Source organism: Rhinoderma darwinii, chromosome 10 (assembly GCF_050947455.1).
Source record: "Rhinoderma darwinii isolate aRhiDar2 chromosome 10, aRhiDar2.hap1, whole genome shotgun sequence".
NCBI classification, from domain to species: Eukaryota; Metazoa; Chordata; class Amphibia; order Anura; family Rhinodermatidae; genus Rhinoderma; species Rhinoderma darwinii.
Window position 1 is genome coordinate 81,154,545 of NC_134696.1, and position 15,762 is coordinate 81,170,306.

Sequence of the window (15,762 nt, forward strand, 5' to 3'; positions counted from 1 at the left end):
GATAGAACATGTTCTATTTTTTTATTTTACGGGCCGTGCTCGTAATTACGACTTGTAATTACGAGCACAGCCGGCCGCTTTTGCGAGCCGTGCTGTCATTATAAGGGTATGTTCACACGACAGCGTCCGTAACGGCTAAAATTACGGGGATGTTTCCGCCTGAAAACATCCCCGTAATTTCAGCCGTAACGGCATGTGCAGGCGCTTGAACGCCGCGTCCATTACGGATGTAATTGGCGCTGCTATTCATTGGAGTCAATGAATAACGGCTCCAATTACGGCCAAAGAAGTGACAGGTCACTTCTTTGACAAGGGCGTCTATTTACGCGCCGTCATTTGACAGCGGCGCGTAAATATACGCCTCGTGTGAACAGACAAACGTCTGCCCATTGCTTTCAATGGGCAGATGTTTGTCAACGCTATTGAGGAGCTATTTTCGGACGTAATTCGGGGCAAAAACGCCCGAATTACATCCGTAATTAGTGCGTGTGAACTTACCCTAATTATAGCAGCACGGCCCGTAAAATAGAAAAATAGAACATGTTCTATTTTTTTAACGGCATGGGCACCTTCCCGTGAGAAAACGGGAAGGTACCCGTGGGTAACAGAAATCTATGAGCCCGCTATTGCGGGTCGTAATTACGACCCGCAATAACGGGTGTTTTTACGGTCGTGTGCATAATGGGAGCACGGCTCGGAAAAATGGCCGGCCGTGCTCATCTCCTGAAATACTCTGTGCTGCCTTAAACTCTGTGGACAGGTCAGGATCCTGTTTCTTTTAAATGCTGCTAGGGAACCCGCTCGATCCACTATATAAGGCTGCGCTACAGTGCAGCATTTAAAATAAACAAGATCCTGACCTGTCCACAGAGTTTAAGGCAGCACAGAGTATTTCAGGAGATGAGCGTGCAGATTCAGTGCTGCTGTGAACTCTGCTCTTACCATTACGTAGCTCTCAGTCTGTTACCTCTCCTCCACTACTGTCCTCAATAACACCTTCATGATTGGCAAGTCACCACGTAACGGTAAGAGCAGAATTCACAGCAGCACAGAGTATTTCAGGAGATGAGCATGCGGATCTTGTACGCGGTGGTGACTTGCCAATCATGTGAAGGTGTTATTGAGGACAGGAGTGGAAGAGAGGTAACAGACAGGTGGGTACGTGGTAATAATGGTGGTTAGTGTTAGCCTCTGCACCGGCTAACACTAAGCCTCGCCTTAGTAATGGATGTTGTCACTCAGACAGCGGCCATTACTAAAGTGGTAGTAATAAAATTTGAAAAGAAAAAGACAAAGATATAGATAAAATATTTTATTGAAATAAAGCACCCACAACACAACCCTCATTAACCATTTTATTGTAGAAAAAAAAACCGTCATCTAAGTAGTCCTCGAAACCGACGTAGTCCAAACACCAAACCTGTAAAAAAATAAAATAAAAAAAAATGAAATAAAACATGTCGTAGGCTTAGATTCAGTTTAATGTGTGATACTGACTGTTATACCATGTATAGAAGCCTACCGCGAAGTTGACTTAGATACAGGGCGCCAGCAGACAGTATCATACATGGCCATACAGACATATATACAAACAAACATACATGCAAACATATATACATACATATATACAAACATACATACAAGCATGCACATATATACATGCAAATATACATACATGCAAACATACACACATATATACATACATACATGCAAACTATCATACATACATACATGCATACACACACACACACATGCAAACATACATACAAACATACATAAATGCAAACATACATACATGCAAACATACATACATGCAAACATACACACATGCAAACATACATACATACACACACACACATATACATGCAAATATACATACAAACATGCACATATATACATACATGCCAACATACATGCAAACATACATGCACATATATACATACATAGATGACAACATACATACATACATACATACATACATACATACATACATACATACAGTGAAGGAAATAAGTATTTTATCCCTTGCTGATTTTGTAAGTTTGCCCACTGTCAAAGACATGAACAGTCTAGAATTTGTAGGCTAGGTTAATATTACCAGTGAGGGATAGATTATATTTAAAAAAAAACTGAAAATCACATTGTCAAAATTATATATATTTATTTGCATTGTGCACAGAGAAATAAGTATTTGATCCCTTTGGCAAACAAGACTTAATACTTGGTGGCAAAACCCTTGTTGGCAAGCACAGCAGTAAGACGTTTTTTTGTAGTTGATGATGAGGTTTGCACACATGTTAGATGGAATTTTGTCCCACTCCTCTTTGCAGATCATCTGTAAATCATTAAGATTTCGAGGCTGTCGCTTGGCAACTCGGATCTTCAGCTCCCTCCTTAAGTTTTCAATGGGATTAAGGTCTGGAGACTGGCTAGGCCACTCCATGACCTTAATGTGCTTCTTTTTGAGCCACTCCTTTGTTGCCTTGGCTGTATGTTTCGGGTCATTGTCGTGCTGGAAGACCCAGCCACGAGCCATTTTTAATGTCCTGGTGGAGGGAAGGAGGTTGTCACTCAGGATTTGACGGTACATGGCTCCATCCATTCTCCCATTGATGCGGTGAAGTAGTCTTGTGCCCTTAGCAGAGAAACACCCCCAAAACATAATGTTTCCACCTCCATGCATGACAGTGGGGACGGTGTTCTTTGGGTCATAGGCAGCATTTCTCTTCCTCCAAACACGGCAAGTTGAGTTAATGCCAAAGAGCTCAATTTTAGTCTCATCTGACCACAGCACCTTCTCCCAATCACTCTCAGAATCATCCAGATGTTCATTTGCAAACTTCAGACGGGCCTGTACATGTGCCTTCTTGAGCAGGGACCTTGCGGGCACTGCAGGATTATAATCCATTACGGCGTAATGTGTTACCAATGGTTTTCTTGGTGACTGTGGTCCCAGCTGCCTTGAGATCATTAACAAGTTCCCCCCGTGTAGTTTTCGGCTGAGCTCTCACCTTCCTCAGGATCAAGGATACCCCACGAGGTGAGATTTTGCATGGAGCCCCAGATCGATGTCGATTGACAGTCATTTTGTATGTCTTCCATTTTCTTACTATTGCACCAACAGTTGTCTCCTTCTCACCCAGCATCTTACTTATGGTTTTGTAGCCAATTCCAGCCTTGTGCAGGTCTATGATCTTGTCCCTGACATCCTTAGAAAGCTCTTTGGTCTTGCCCATGTTGTAGAGGTTAGAGTCAGACTGATTAATTGAGTCTGTGGACAGGAGTATTTTATACAGGTGACCATTTAAGACAGCTGTCTTTAATGCAGGCACCATGTTGATTTGGAGCATGTAACTGGTCTGGAGGAGGCTGAACTCTTAATGGTTGGTAGGGGATCAAATACTTATTTCTCTGTGCACAATGCAAATAAATATATATAATTTTGACTATGTAATTTCCTTTTTTATTTTTAATATAATCTATCTCTCACTGGTAAAATTAACCTAGCCTAAAAATTCTAGACTGTTCATGTCAGTGGCCAAACTTACAAAATCAGCAAGGGATCAAATACTTATTTCCTTCACTGTACATGCAAACATACATACATGCAAACATACATACAAACATGCAAATATATACATGCAAATATACATACACACATGCACATATATACATACATGCCAACATACATGCAAACATACATGCACATATATACATACATACATACATGACAACATACATACATGCAAACATACATACATACATGCAAACATACATACATGCAAACATACACACATGCAAACATACATACATACATGCAAATATACATACAAACATGCACATATATACATACATGCCAACATACATGCAAACATACATGCACATATATACATACATACATACGTACATACATACATGACAACATACATACATACATACATGACAACATACATACATGCCAACATACATACATACATACATACATACATGCCAACATACATACATGCCAAAAAATAATAATAATACGTTCATACTTACTTTCCTCCTGTCCGGCCTCCAGCGATGACGTTTCATCCATGTCGCCGCTGAGGCCTGTGATTGGCTGCAGAGGCGGTCACGTGGGATGAAGCGTCATCCCTGGAGGCCGGCCTTCTGACGTCATCCTGACGTGCGTGACCGCCACTACAGCCTGTGATTGGCTGCAGCGGCGAAAGGGATGAAACGTCATCGCTGGAGGCCGGACAGGAGGAAAGTAAGTACGAACGTATTATTTTTATTTTTTTATTACATTAAAATTGTATTTTCCGCGCGCCGAGCATGTACTGTCAAGGTTGCTGAAAGAGTTAGTGCAGCCCAATAACTCTATCAGCACCCTGGACAGTACCATGCTCGGCGCACGGAAGTGACAGGTTCGGTCCGAACTAGTTCGGTCCGAATCGAACTTTTTTGTGAAATTCGGCGAACTAGCTGAACCGAACTTTTGATAAGTTCGCTCATCTCTACTGATGACCTATCCACATGGTTGGTCATCAATATATGATCGGTGGGGGTCCGACACCTGGACCTCGCACGAATCAGCTGTTTCAGGTGCCTCCGGGCGACGTAAGCTTTGCAGGGTCAGTGCAGGGAAGCTTTGCAGGGCCACTTCATACCGCCCATGTTGCAGTACTGCAGCTCTGCCCCTATTTAAGTGAATAGGAGCAGAGAAGCAGTAACCCAGCACGGCCACTAAACATTGATCGGAGCCATTTGCTTCTGGCACCGACCACTTCATAACTTCCGATGCCCGGAGGCAGCTATAACATCTGATCATTACGGGGTCCGTGTGTCAGACCCTCACTGATCATATACTCATGACCTATCCTGTGGATAGGTCATCAGTATAAAAAATGGCCCCCAGCCTAGACAACCCCTTTAATCTTGATCCATTACATTGACATTACATTAGGTTACTTTGAAACTGAATTGGTGATATCCCTACTACTGTTATATATACACTACACACACATGGGGTCCAGTTAACAAAAGGCTTAGGAAATGTCTTCAAATTGGAAGATCAATATATTGACCAGGTAATAGCCCCATAATAGGTAATATTTTTATTTTGTCCTCTTAAGTTTAACATTCTTTCCTGTACTAGGGTTTATATCGAATTTTTTTTGCCAATATGGATAAGATTTTACATACTGTGCTAGATTTGACTCTTATGTTATAAAGGGGCGTAATATGGTGGATAGCCAACTCGGAAATATAATATTGTAGATAATTCAAAATATCTTTCATTAGGCTCACCTTTCAGTTCATTTTAAGGACATACAGATGTAGCCATCTTTATCTTGACTCTTAACGCACTAAATACATAGTCGCAAAGAACTTTAACTTCACTTTTTCAATGGCTTTTATCGTGTAATATCACGCTGCAGCAAGATAACAGTCAAGATAAAATGTGCTACATCGGTGCATGTCTCCCATAGGCCCCATTCACATGACAGGGATACTCGGCCGTGTGACGGCCGTTTATTTAACGGCTGTCACCTTTCAAATGGGGTTATTCACATGGCCGATTTTTTGACAGCCCAGTAAACCGGGCCGACAAATTTTTCAAACATACCCTATTTTGGACCGTTCACCCGGCCGCACGGCTCCCATAGACGTCCATGCCGCCGCGTAAAATACGGCCCTGACTTGGATATGATCCAAGTGACAGCCGTGCTTTCTGACGCTCACTCTCTCCTCCTCCTTACAGTGTGAAGTGCATTTGAGTAGATTTTTCTTGCTGCCACCGCCCCCTTATAGATGGCACTCCCCGTAGATGGCACCGCCCTGTCCCGCATCCGTAGATAGCGCCACTGTATGTGCGGAATCCCTATAATCAACAGCCACAGCGTTGCCGAAGCTGTGGCCGGGGATTCAGCTCCAGGAGAAGTCACTGAGGTCACTATCCGTATATGAGAGTGATATCAGGGGCAACCCCAGATCTGGAGTCCTGCCTGGGACTCCAGCTCTGGTCCTGACATCACTGTCCATATATGGACAGTGATGTCAGGGGCTTCCCAGAGCCGGAGTCCCGGAGCAGTGCCACTTCTAGCGCCCTTGCTGGGACTCCTCTCATATCTACAGAGGGCAGTGTGTGGCATTATCCCCAGAGGGAAGTGTGTGGTATTATCTACAGAGGGAAGTGTGTGTCATCTTCAGAGGGCAGTGTGTAGCACTATCTTCAGAGGAGAGTGTGTGGCACTATCTACTGAGGGCAGTGTGTGGCATTATCTACAGAGGGCAGTGTGTGGCATTATCTACAGAGGGCAGTGTGTAGCAATATCTTCAGAGGGCAGTGTGTGGCACTATCTACAGGGGGCTGTGTGGCATTATCTACAGAGGGCAGTGTGTGGTACTATCTAAAAAGGGTAGAGTGTGGCATTATCTACAGAGGGCAGTGTGTGGCATTATCTACAGAGGGAAGTGTGTGGCATTATCACGTGATTAATGGCTGTGCTTGAAAAAAACAAAACTTTATGTTAATATTACCTTGAACAAATATTTATTCTCATCGCTTGCGAACATTGCAGAGGAACTTCATTTCACCCCCAGGACAGGTCCAATTAAGAGTACCTATATGAGTGACCTGCGATTCTTAAGAGATATTAGTTCTCCTCTGCATTTATTTATGTATACCCCATTTACACACAGCAGGATATAAACTCTTGGATTTGGGGGCATGCTGCAAAAAAAGAAAATCTGCAGCATGCCCTATCTGTTATAGGTTTGTTAACCCACTGTATCGGGGGGGGGGGGGGGTGAAATCCCCGGCAACATTCAAAGTAAAATTTGCATGTTAGTATGTAAACTATTTATTTGCAGATTTTTCAAAGTTACGCTGAAAAATTCTGCAGTGTGTGAACATGGTTTAGAGCTTTAGTTCTGAATATCAACATTAAACATATTGCACATAAAATTAGGAAAGCTGTATCACTTGTGAAAATATCTGTGGACTAATAATAGGACACATTTGCAAAGGGTTAAACAGTGACCTTGATGCTTCAAAAAAAATCTGACAGTAAAAAAGATTTATGCAACTGATGACTCATGGCTATAGGTCCAAATTTATGGATGCAGCTGTATATTTTGGATTCTATCAGAAGTGATGTGATTAAGCACACCCAGGAACGATCAAAGGGATGATACATTGAGCTCCGGAGAGGTATAATCATGACACACAGATGCTGACAGAATACTAATTCTACAAATCATCCTTGTTATAAAGAGATCATTAGAAACACTGTGGCTATTGGTGAATAATTACAAGTAAACAATATCATTGTTTTTTGTGGACTTGCTTTTACAGAAATTCACTATTATATTTTATCAAAAGGTTCCAGAAATAGAATCGTCCTATTGTGATAAGCAAAGTTAAAAAGTGTAATTTAGGTGAACAGCAGAACAACATTTTTATTAAAGCAATTATATCCTGCGTACAAATTATATATGTGTAAGTACTGTAACATGGTACACTCATTTTAATGTCTGTGTTTGTGATATCATGATGAAATTATTGCCAATACTCTGAACATCAGATTCTAAAATTACTCTAATAAACACAAAAAAAGTTTAATAAAGAGACCAGGAGCCACAGATCACAGGTTTACTGTTACCTTATCAACAAAATGGTTACAAATAAGCTAAACAGCAGCACTAAATGTCAAGCAGCAGCTGCAAAAGCTAATAGGATTTAGGGTTGAATGAAAAAAAGAGATAAAAACCTGTAAATTAAATGTAATATTACCACTCTATAAATCCCTTGTAAGGTCAGTTCTAGAATATGTAATTCAGTTTTGGGCTTCAAATTGTAAAAAGGATATAGGAGAGCTGGAGTGGGTTCAAAGGTGGGCAACTAGATTAATAAATGGTTTGGGAGGTATCTCTTACAATGAAAGGCTAGAAAAATTGGGCTTGTTCAGCTTGGAAAAAACCTCCTTAGAAGTGATCTTATATGTGTGTTGTCAATATAAAGAACTAGCACATAATCTGTTCCTTCCAAAGACTTCACAAAGGACCAGGGGATATTAATTGTGTGTGGGAAAAAAGACATTAATATAGGAAATATCAATGTCTCTACAGTTAGAGTATTCAAACTATTAAATGCCCAACCCAGAGAGGTAGTAAAGGGAGAAACTTTAGCAACATTTAAAAAAGGACTAGATGTTTATTAACTGACCAATGGTATTGAGGGTTGTAAGTAATCTAGCAATGAAAGACGCATAATTGATTGATAAACGTTGAGCTTGGTGGACCTGTGTCTTTCAACCTATATAGCTATTTAACAACTCAAGTATAGAAAACCAGCACTGAAAAACGAGCCGAGTCAAACCAGGAGAGTACGAGGTGCCAGACGCAGAGCAGGAGAGTAGTGAACAAGCCGAGTCAAACCAGGAGTGTACGAGGTACCAAACGCAGAGCAGAAGAGTAGTCAGTAAGCCAGGGTCAATACGAAGCAGGGACAAGTAGTTCAAGAAGCTGCAGCAGGGCCAGGAAACCAACAGAGAAGAATCACAAGCAAAGGAGGAACAGGAAAGGCAGGTATAAATAGACAGAGGGTGGGAGCTAGCTCTGTCTGGCCAGGCTGTGATAGGCTCTCCCACTCCTAAGCCTGCCATCCTGAGTGGTGGAAGATGGAGTCAGTCTCACAGACATAGAAGCAGGTGCAGACTGATTACCTTTGGGCGTGGATACAGAAGCTGTGCCTGGCAGATCCTTAACAGTAAGGCTCTGGGATAAGCAGCTTGGTGATGCTGATGGTTTATTTGAGGTTGGATTGATATGGCAGTGTACTTAAAGGCTGTGTACATCTTTGAATGGAGTTTTTTTTTTTTTAGTAAATCAATCTGTTTGGTGTTTTTAAAGGAATATGCCCATCAGGGACATTTATGGCATATACACAGGATATGCCATAAATATCAGATAGATACGGGTCCCACCTATGGGACCCACACCTATCTCTAAAACGGGGCCCCATAAACCCCATTCAACCTTTCTCGGTTCCGCATCTATCTAACAATTATAAATGTCCCTGATGGGCAAATCCCTTTAAGCAATTTTCTTATTGGCTTTTATTAAAAAAATATTTACGATACAGCTTCTATGTATCCTATATACATAGAAGCTGTATGGTTCTCTCTCAGCCGATTCCGTCAGTTAAGCTGTACTGATGGCTCAGCTGAGAGCGGGCCCTACGTGTCTCTGACATACGTAATCCACCTAATATCAATCACACATAATTTATGAACCCCTTCCTCAGATTATAGAGGACTGGCATCTTGCTCTGGAAGACCTGTTGTCAGGAACTGAACTTCCTGATCTTGAGCTCTCCAATATTGCTTTGCAGCCTTGACCACTGTGCTACAGAGAGCCATGTTTGTGCCTGCTTTCTCCCAGCCATGTGTTTGCTGCTCTTAATGATTAGTTATGGATTGTACCTGCTTTGTAGCTATCAGTCACGGACAAATACACGGTAAACAGTGAGGTCCCTGTTCTTCCCAAACCTCTGTCCCTACCTACTTGTACGATCCGACCTAAACGACGGCGCACAACTGGGCGGCGTACCCTATACTAGTACAAGTGAAACTGACAAACGGATAAGAGACAATACGAAATAACAAAGGGTCACCTGGGAAGTACACGGAGGGAGAGGCAGGTCAATTGTGCCACGGACAAGTCAGGGCGCAAAAGGCGGAGTCAGGCAGGCAGGGTCAAACCGGGAGAGTGCGAAAAAATAAAAAGTCAGAAGGCAAAGAAAAGTCAGGAGTCCAGCTGGGGTCAGGGGTCACAAAGGAGTCAAAATGCAAGTCGTCAGGGAAGTCTGAAACAAGGGAAAGCACCAGGCTAGGTAACTCTAATTACAGGCAAAGGCCTACTACCCCAGGCTGAACTAAATAAAGAGAGGGCGGGAGCTCAGGAACAACAGCCAGGCTTTGATTGGCCTGACGTTCCTGAGCTCCTATTGGCTGCAGACTGCCTCAGTCTGCCAGGCCGGGCGACCCCCGAGCGAGTGACTCTTGACGTCCTGGAGACCGAGGGAGCCGCAGAAAGGGAGTACATGACAGTACCCCCCCTTTTACTAGGGGCCACTGAACCCTCCACCCCCGAACCAGGTTTATTCATAAATTTTTTATGAAAGTTTTTTTATAAGGGTCCGAGCGTGGATGTCTCGGACTGGGACCCAAGTCCTCTCCTCTGGACCATAATCTTTCTAATGGACCAGGTACTGGATAGACCCCTGAGCCTTTCTACTGTCCAGCAACCTGGCCACCTCGAACTCCTGTCCCTCCGGTGTCAATACTGGGATGGGAGGTTTCCCTATGGGAAGGATGGGGGGGAACAAATCTCTTCAGAAGGGAGGAATGAAACACATCATGGATGTGGAAGGAGGGGGGCAATTTTAAGCGGAGGGGCATCACCAGGTACTCAAAGTGCCCTTCGGGGGGAGTTAAAGGCAGTCTTCCACTCATCCCCCTTACGAACTCTAATCATGTTATAAACACAAACAGAAAAAATGGGACATAAATATCATCAAAACCACAAAAAAGGCCATACTCACTAGGTAGGTGGGTGGGTGAAAACCCGTTCTGATGGGAACGGGTTTTCACCCACCCACCTACCTAGTGAGTATGGCCTTTTTTGTGCTAATCATGTTATAGGCCCCCCCGCAGGTCAAACTTAGAGAACCATTGGGCGCCCTGACCCTGATTAAAGAGATCGGGGATGAGCGGAAGTTGGTGTTGGTTCTTTACGGTAATATTGTTAAGCTGACGGTAGTCGATACAGTGTTGGAGCCCCCTGTCTTTCTTCCCCACAAAGAAACCAGCACCTACAGGTGATGAAGAGGGGCGAATGTACCCTTTGGCCAGGCTCTCCTGGATATACTCCCTCATCGCTTCACACTCAGGGCAAGATAGATTAAAGATTCTATCTTTGGGGAGCTTGGCTCCAGGTACCAGGTCGATTGCGCAATCGTGTACTGGATGAGGAGGTAACTCTTCAGAGGCTTTTTTAGAAAAGACGTCACTGAAGTCCTGAATAAATTCAGGAAGAGTGTTCCCCTCCTCAACGTGACTGACCCTTAAGGTGGATATACAAGATGACAAACACTTCTTACCCCAAGTAACAAGTACCCCCGTCACCCAATTAAAGATGGGGTTATGCTTGCGCAACCAGGGGAAACCTAATAAAATCTGAAGAGTCTGAAACAAGGGAAAGCACCAGGCTAGGTAACTCTAATTACAGGCAAAGGCCTACTACCCCAGGCTGAACTAAATAAGGAGAGGATGGGCGCTCTGAAACATCAGCCAGGCTTTGATTGGACTGACGTTCCTGAGCTCCTATTGGCTGCAGACTGCCGCAGGAAGGGAGTACGTGACACTATGTAACATTTTTATCTGCCACTTTCTTGCCCATGCTTCCGGCTTAATAGGGTCTCTCTGTAATATTTTACGATGAAGCTAAGTTTGGATTATCCTACAAAATTTTGGGTCATTTGCAAAAGCTAGATGCTAACTATTAGAATGGTAGGGATTAGATTGTTGGAACCCCCACTGATCGCCAAACGGGGTTCCCGCAGCAGCTAGGTCGCTTGCCAGGAAGAGGTGAATGGAGTGGTGGTCCAGCATGCGCCCTGCCACTCTATTCAGTCAATGGCAGTGATGGGAACAGCTGGGTACAACACTTGGGAGTTTCAGTCACTGCCCGTGGATAGGTGATAACTAGTTACAACCAAAATACCCCTTTAAGGAGTGAAAAAGGATTTTAAAAAGAATTTGAAATTAACTTTAGCCCATTTTGAGTGTGTACTATCTACAACTACACTTTGTTTTCTGACTCTCAACCAATTCTTCACCAATATACATACTGTCACGGCTATGGGGTATGTGCATTGGTGGATTAAGTAGACCATAGGCCCTGGGGTGTTACCCAAACTTTGGCCCCCCTTCTCCACCACCACCCTGCCGTGCCGTAACTATTGTTAACACTACCTTTTTGTGCAAGTATTAACAAGTGGGTGTTACGATTCCCCTGTCACAGGGCTGTGCTGTGTCCCTACATACTGACAGCATCACACCGTGCAGGGACACATCCTCCTGACAGGGGGAAAGGTAGCATGCATTTATCTATCAGCCCGGGACTGCACAAAGACTTTTTGTGAAATACAAGGTTTTCCTATAATGAACATGTCAGGAGACATGTTCATTTCCGTTAACAACGGACGCCAGTTTAATATCCTGCATTACATATCATGCAGTACGACCCATGTTATTTACTATGCAACATGTGGATGCTCAAAGGTCTATGTTGGTCTTACTTCCAGACAACTTAGGGTTCGCGTCCGTGAACATGTGAGGGATATCCTGGCTGCGGAAAAAGTCAGCGATCTGTCAGTTCTGAAGACGATACCAAAGCATTTCAAATTATACCATGGATGTGACCCCAAAACTTTTTTGGTGCGGGGCATAGACATGGTACATTGTGGTGTCAGAGGGGGCAAAGATTCTAGCACAAAAAGAGTGCAGATGGATTACTACCCTCGGTACCATGGCCCCTTTTGGTCTAAATGAAAAATTGAGCTTTTCTGCTTTCCTATATTCATATTCACCCATTGCAAATAATGTGTTTTTAGGCGATTTTATCTTATAATGTACATTTGTCCTACCTGTAATTGTTACTAATCATGTGTCTCTGCATCCATGTTTAGATCTTGTTGTATTCTTCCAATGAGGATCGTTCTTTGGGACAGCCGTAAGGTTGCTGGAATGAATGGGAATACGAATATTCGATTTATCAACAATAGACAGATGGATGAGAAATGAACATTGTGTCTTAATATTGTACATCAATTATGTCTTAAAGTAATATTGTCGGATGATGCCTTTCCTTGGAGTACTATTATATTTTTCCCTCTTTTTGAGATATAGACCCCTTAAACCCTCTTTTTATATTTATACTTATATTTTTAATTATATGTGTTTTTATATTGCGTTTTCACGCATCTTCTTCACTGCACTTATCAGTATATTAATTTTACTGTCATATTATTATTTTTCTTTTTTGTGATTACATATCACTTGCTGGTGCTCTTTCTATTAAGTTTCCTTACACTTTCTTGTCCGAGTGCATTGGTCTCGGTCTTAATTAATTCTTTATCATCCTTTCACTATTTATTACTATTTACTTCTTGTCACTTTTTTATTTTATTTTTATCTATTAGATTTATGGTCACTGTTTTTATGTTTAACCCCATGATATAAGGCAGTCACCACTGTTTGTACATAGACTTTAGTTTGAATGTACCGTTCGAATTGCCACATGGGTGTAGCATCATCCATAAATAGAGACACAGTTATCGGACATAATACAGACCTCATCTTGGGGTTGCGCATGAGCAGAGATGTCGGGCACTTGTCTCGGTCCCCTTTCTTCAGTACGCCGACTGTGCACTTGCGCGATCTCCTTGGAGACGCGTCTTTGGAGACGCGCGTGCGCATTTGAGGCGTGACGACAGGCGACCGAGGTTTTGTGACCTTTGACCCAATCTCGCGCATGCGCCGTGGACCACTGATGAGGGTCTATACCCGGAACTTCATTTCTCTTCCCTTCTCTCCTCGTTATGCTTGACAGAGGACACTATATAAGGAGGACAGGATACAGCCTAGATTATACCCCCTGAGGAAGCTGATACAGCGAAACGCGCGTTGGGGTGTTATTCTCTTCACGTGGATCACGATTTATTCCTATAGCCATGGGTGAGTGTATGTTTCCTGGCTCTTTCTGGTGATTTCCAGATGAGCAACCCTGTATACCTTCGGATGTATTTTTAGATTGGATGGTTCCTTACTTTATGGGACGGCCGCACGGTACATTCACTGGACATCAGACTTTAGGTCTTTTTGATGTTTTTCTTCCAGAGCATCATGTGATGCTGCCTGGATACGTGGGATATACATTGGACTAAGGGGTGTTTTTTCTGGACTTTTTGGATTTATACAGATACATCAGTGTGATACCTATATTTGATGGATAGTGTTTTTTGTAACTATTTACTACTACACTGTATTTTTGTATACCCTCTCTATCATCTATGTCCATTTATGTCCATGTTCTAGTATTCATACTATCCTCGTGGTTATGTGCTATTTTGGAGTGATCCATATGTAACTCTCCTTTTCTAGAAACCTCGCCATGTTTTTTATCAACTTGTTAGATGTGTATAATATATGTAATAAAATTTATTTTCTCTATTTGATATGTAGCTTTGTGACTCTTGTTTCTCAATTTATGCTATGCTATAAGTGAGTCCGCTATTCTGTGACATTTTGGGGGTGCCTTGAACCAATGTTGGTCGTACCTAACCACTTACTTTCTCCTGTGAGACATTTGTTTATACATGTCAGGAGAGGTGACAGATTCTCTATAAATCTAGTGACTCACAGGTGACGACGTCTCAGATCCTAGTAGTTGTTTTCCTCTTTTCTTCTCCATCCAGTCCAAACTTCATGATGACTTCTCCCGTCCATGACCCATCTCTGCAGAATTTGCCGCTCAGATGTCTTTGGATCCTCCTTTTCAGACATTTCCACACTTATAAACGAAGATAAAATTATTATGGTGCCACAAACTGTGCCCCTAAATATATTAGCACCTTACACTTCCCCCTGTAGATAACGCCACATACAGCCCCCTGTAGATACCGCCACACACAGCCAGTGTAGATAACATCACACACTCTCCCTGTAGATAGCGCCACACACACACCCTGTAGATAGCATTACACATAGCCCCCCTATAAATAGTGCCACATACAGCCCCCTGTAGACAGCATCAAACACACTCCCCTGTAGATAGTGCCACACACCCCCTGTAGATAGTGCCACACACCCCCTGTAGATAGTGCCACACACCCCCTGCAGATAGTGCCACACACCCTCTGTAGATAACGCCACACAGCCCCCTGTAGATAGTGCCACACACCCTCTGTAGATAGCGCCACACACAGCCACCTGTAGATAGCGCCACACACACACCCTGTAGATAGCATTACACATAGCCCCCCTATAAATAGTGCCACATACAGCCCCCTGTAGACAGCATCAAACACACTCCCCTGTAGATAGTGCCACACACCCCCTGTAGATAGTGCCACACACCCCCTGTAGATAGTGCCACACACCCCCTGCAGATAGTGCCACACACCCTCTGTAGATAACGCCACACAGCCCCCTGTAGATAGTGCCACACACCCTCTGTAGATAGCGCCACACACAGCCACCTGTAGATAGCATCACACAGCCCCCTGTAGATAGCCCCCCTCCTGTAGATATAACTACACAGCCCCTTGTAGATAGTGCCCCCTGTAAGATAGCATCCCACACAGACCCTGTAGATAGCGCCACACACAGCCCCCTGTAGATAGCATCACACACTTCCCATGTAGATAGTGCTACACACCCGCTGTAGATAGTGCCACACACCCCCTACAGATAGTACGATACTCCCCCTCCAGATAGCATTACACACATCCCCCCTGTAGATAGAATCACCCCCCACTGTAGATAGCATCACACACCCCCTGTAGATAGCGCCACACACAGCCCCTTGTAGATAGCATCACACACAGCCCCCTGTAGATAGTGCCACACAGCGCCCTATAGATAGCGCAACACACAGCCCCCTGTAGATAGTGTCACACACAGCCCCCCTGTAGATAGCATCACAAACATC

General features: G+C 43.4%; 1 long non-coding RNA gene across 1 annotated transcript; it reads right to left on the minus strand.

Annotated features, from left to right (window-relative positions):
- Positions 1 to 1,341: 1,341 nt before the first annotated feature.
- Positions 1,342 to 14,536, minus strand: LOC142662388 (uncharacterized). Its single transcript, XR_012850916.1, has 3 exons — positions 14,473 to 14,536; positions 12,698 to 12,792; positions 1,342 to 1,420 (listed from the first exon to the last, which is right to left on the minus strand). It is a non-coding gene; the product is annotated as an uncharacterized LOC142662388 (long non-coding RNA).
- Between the last annotated feature and the right edge of the window lie 1,226 nt (positions 14,537 to 15,762).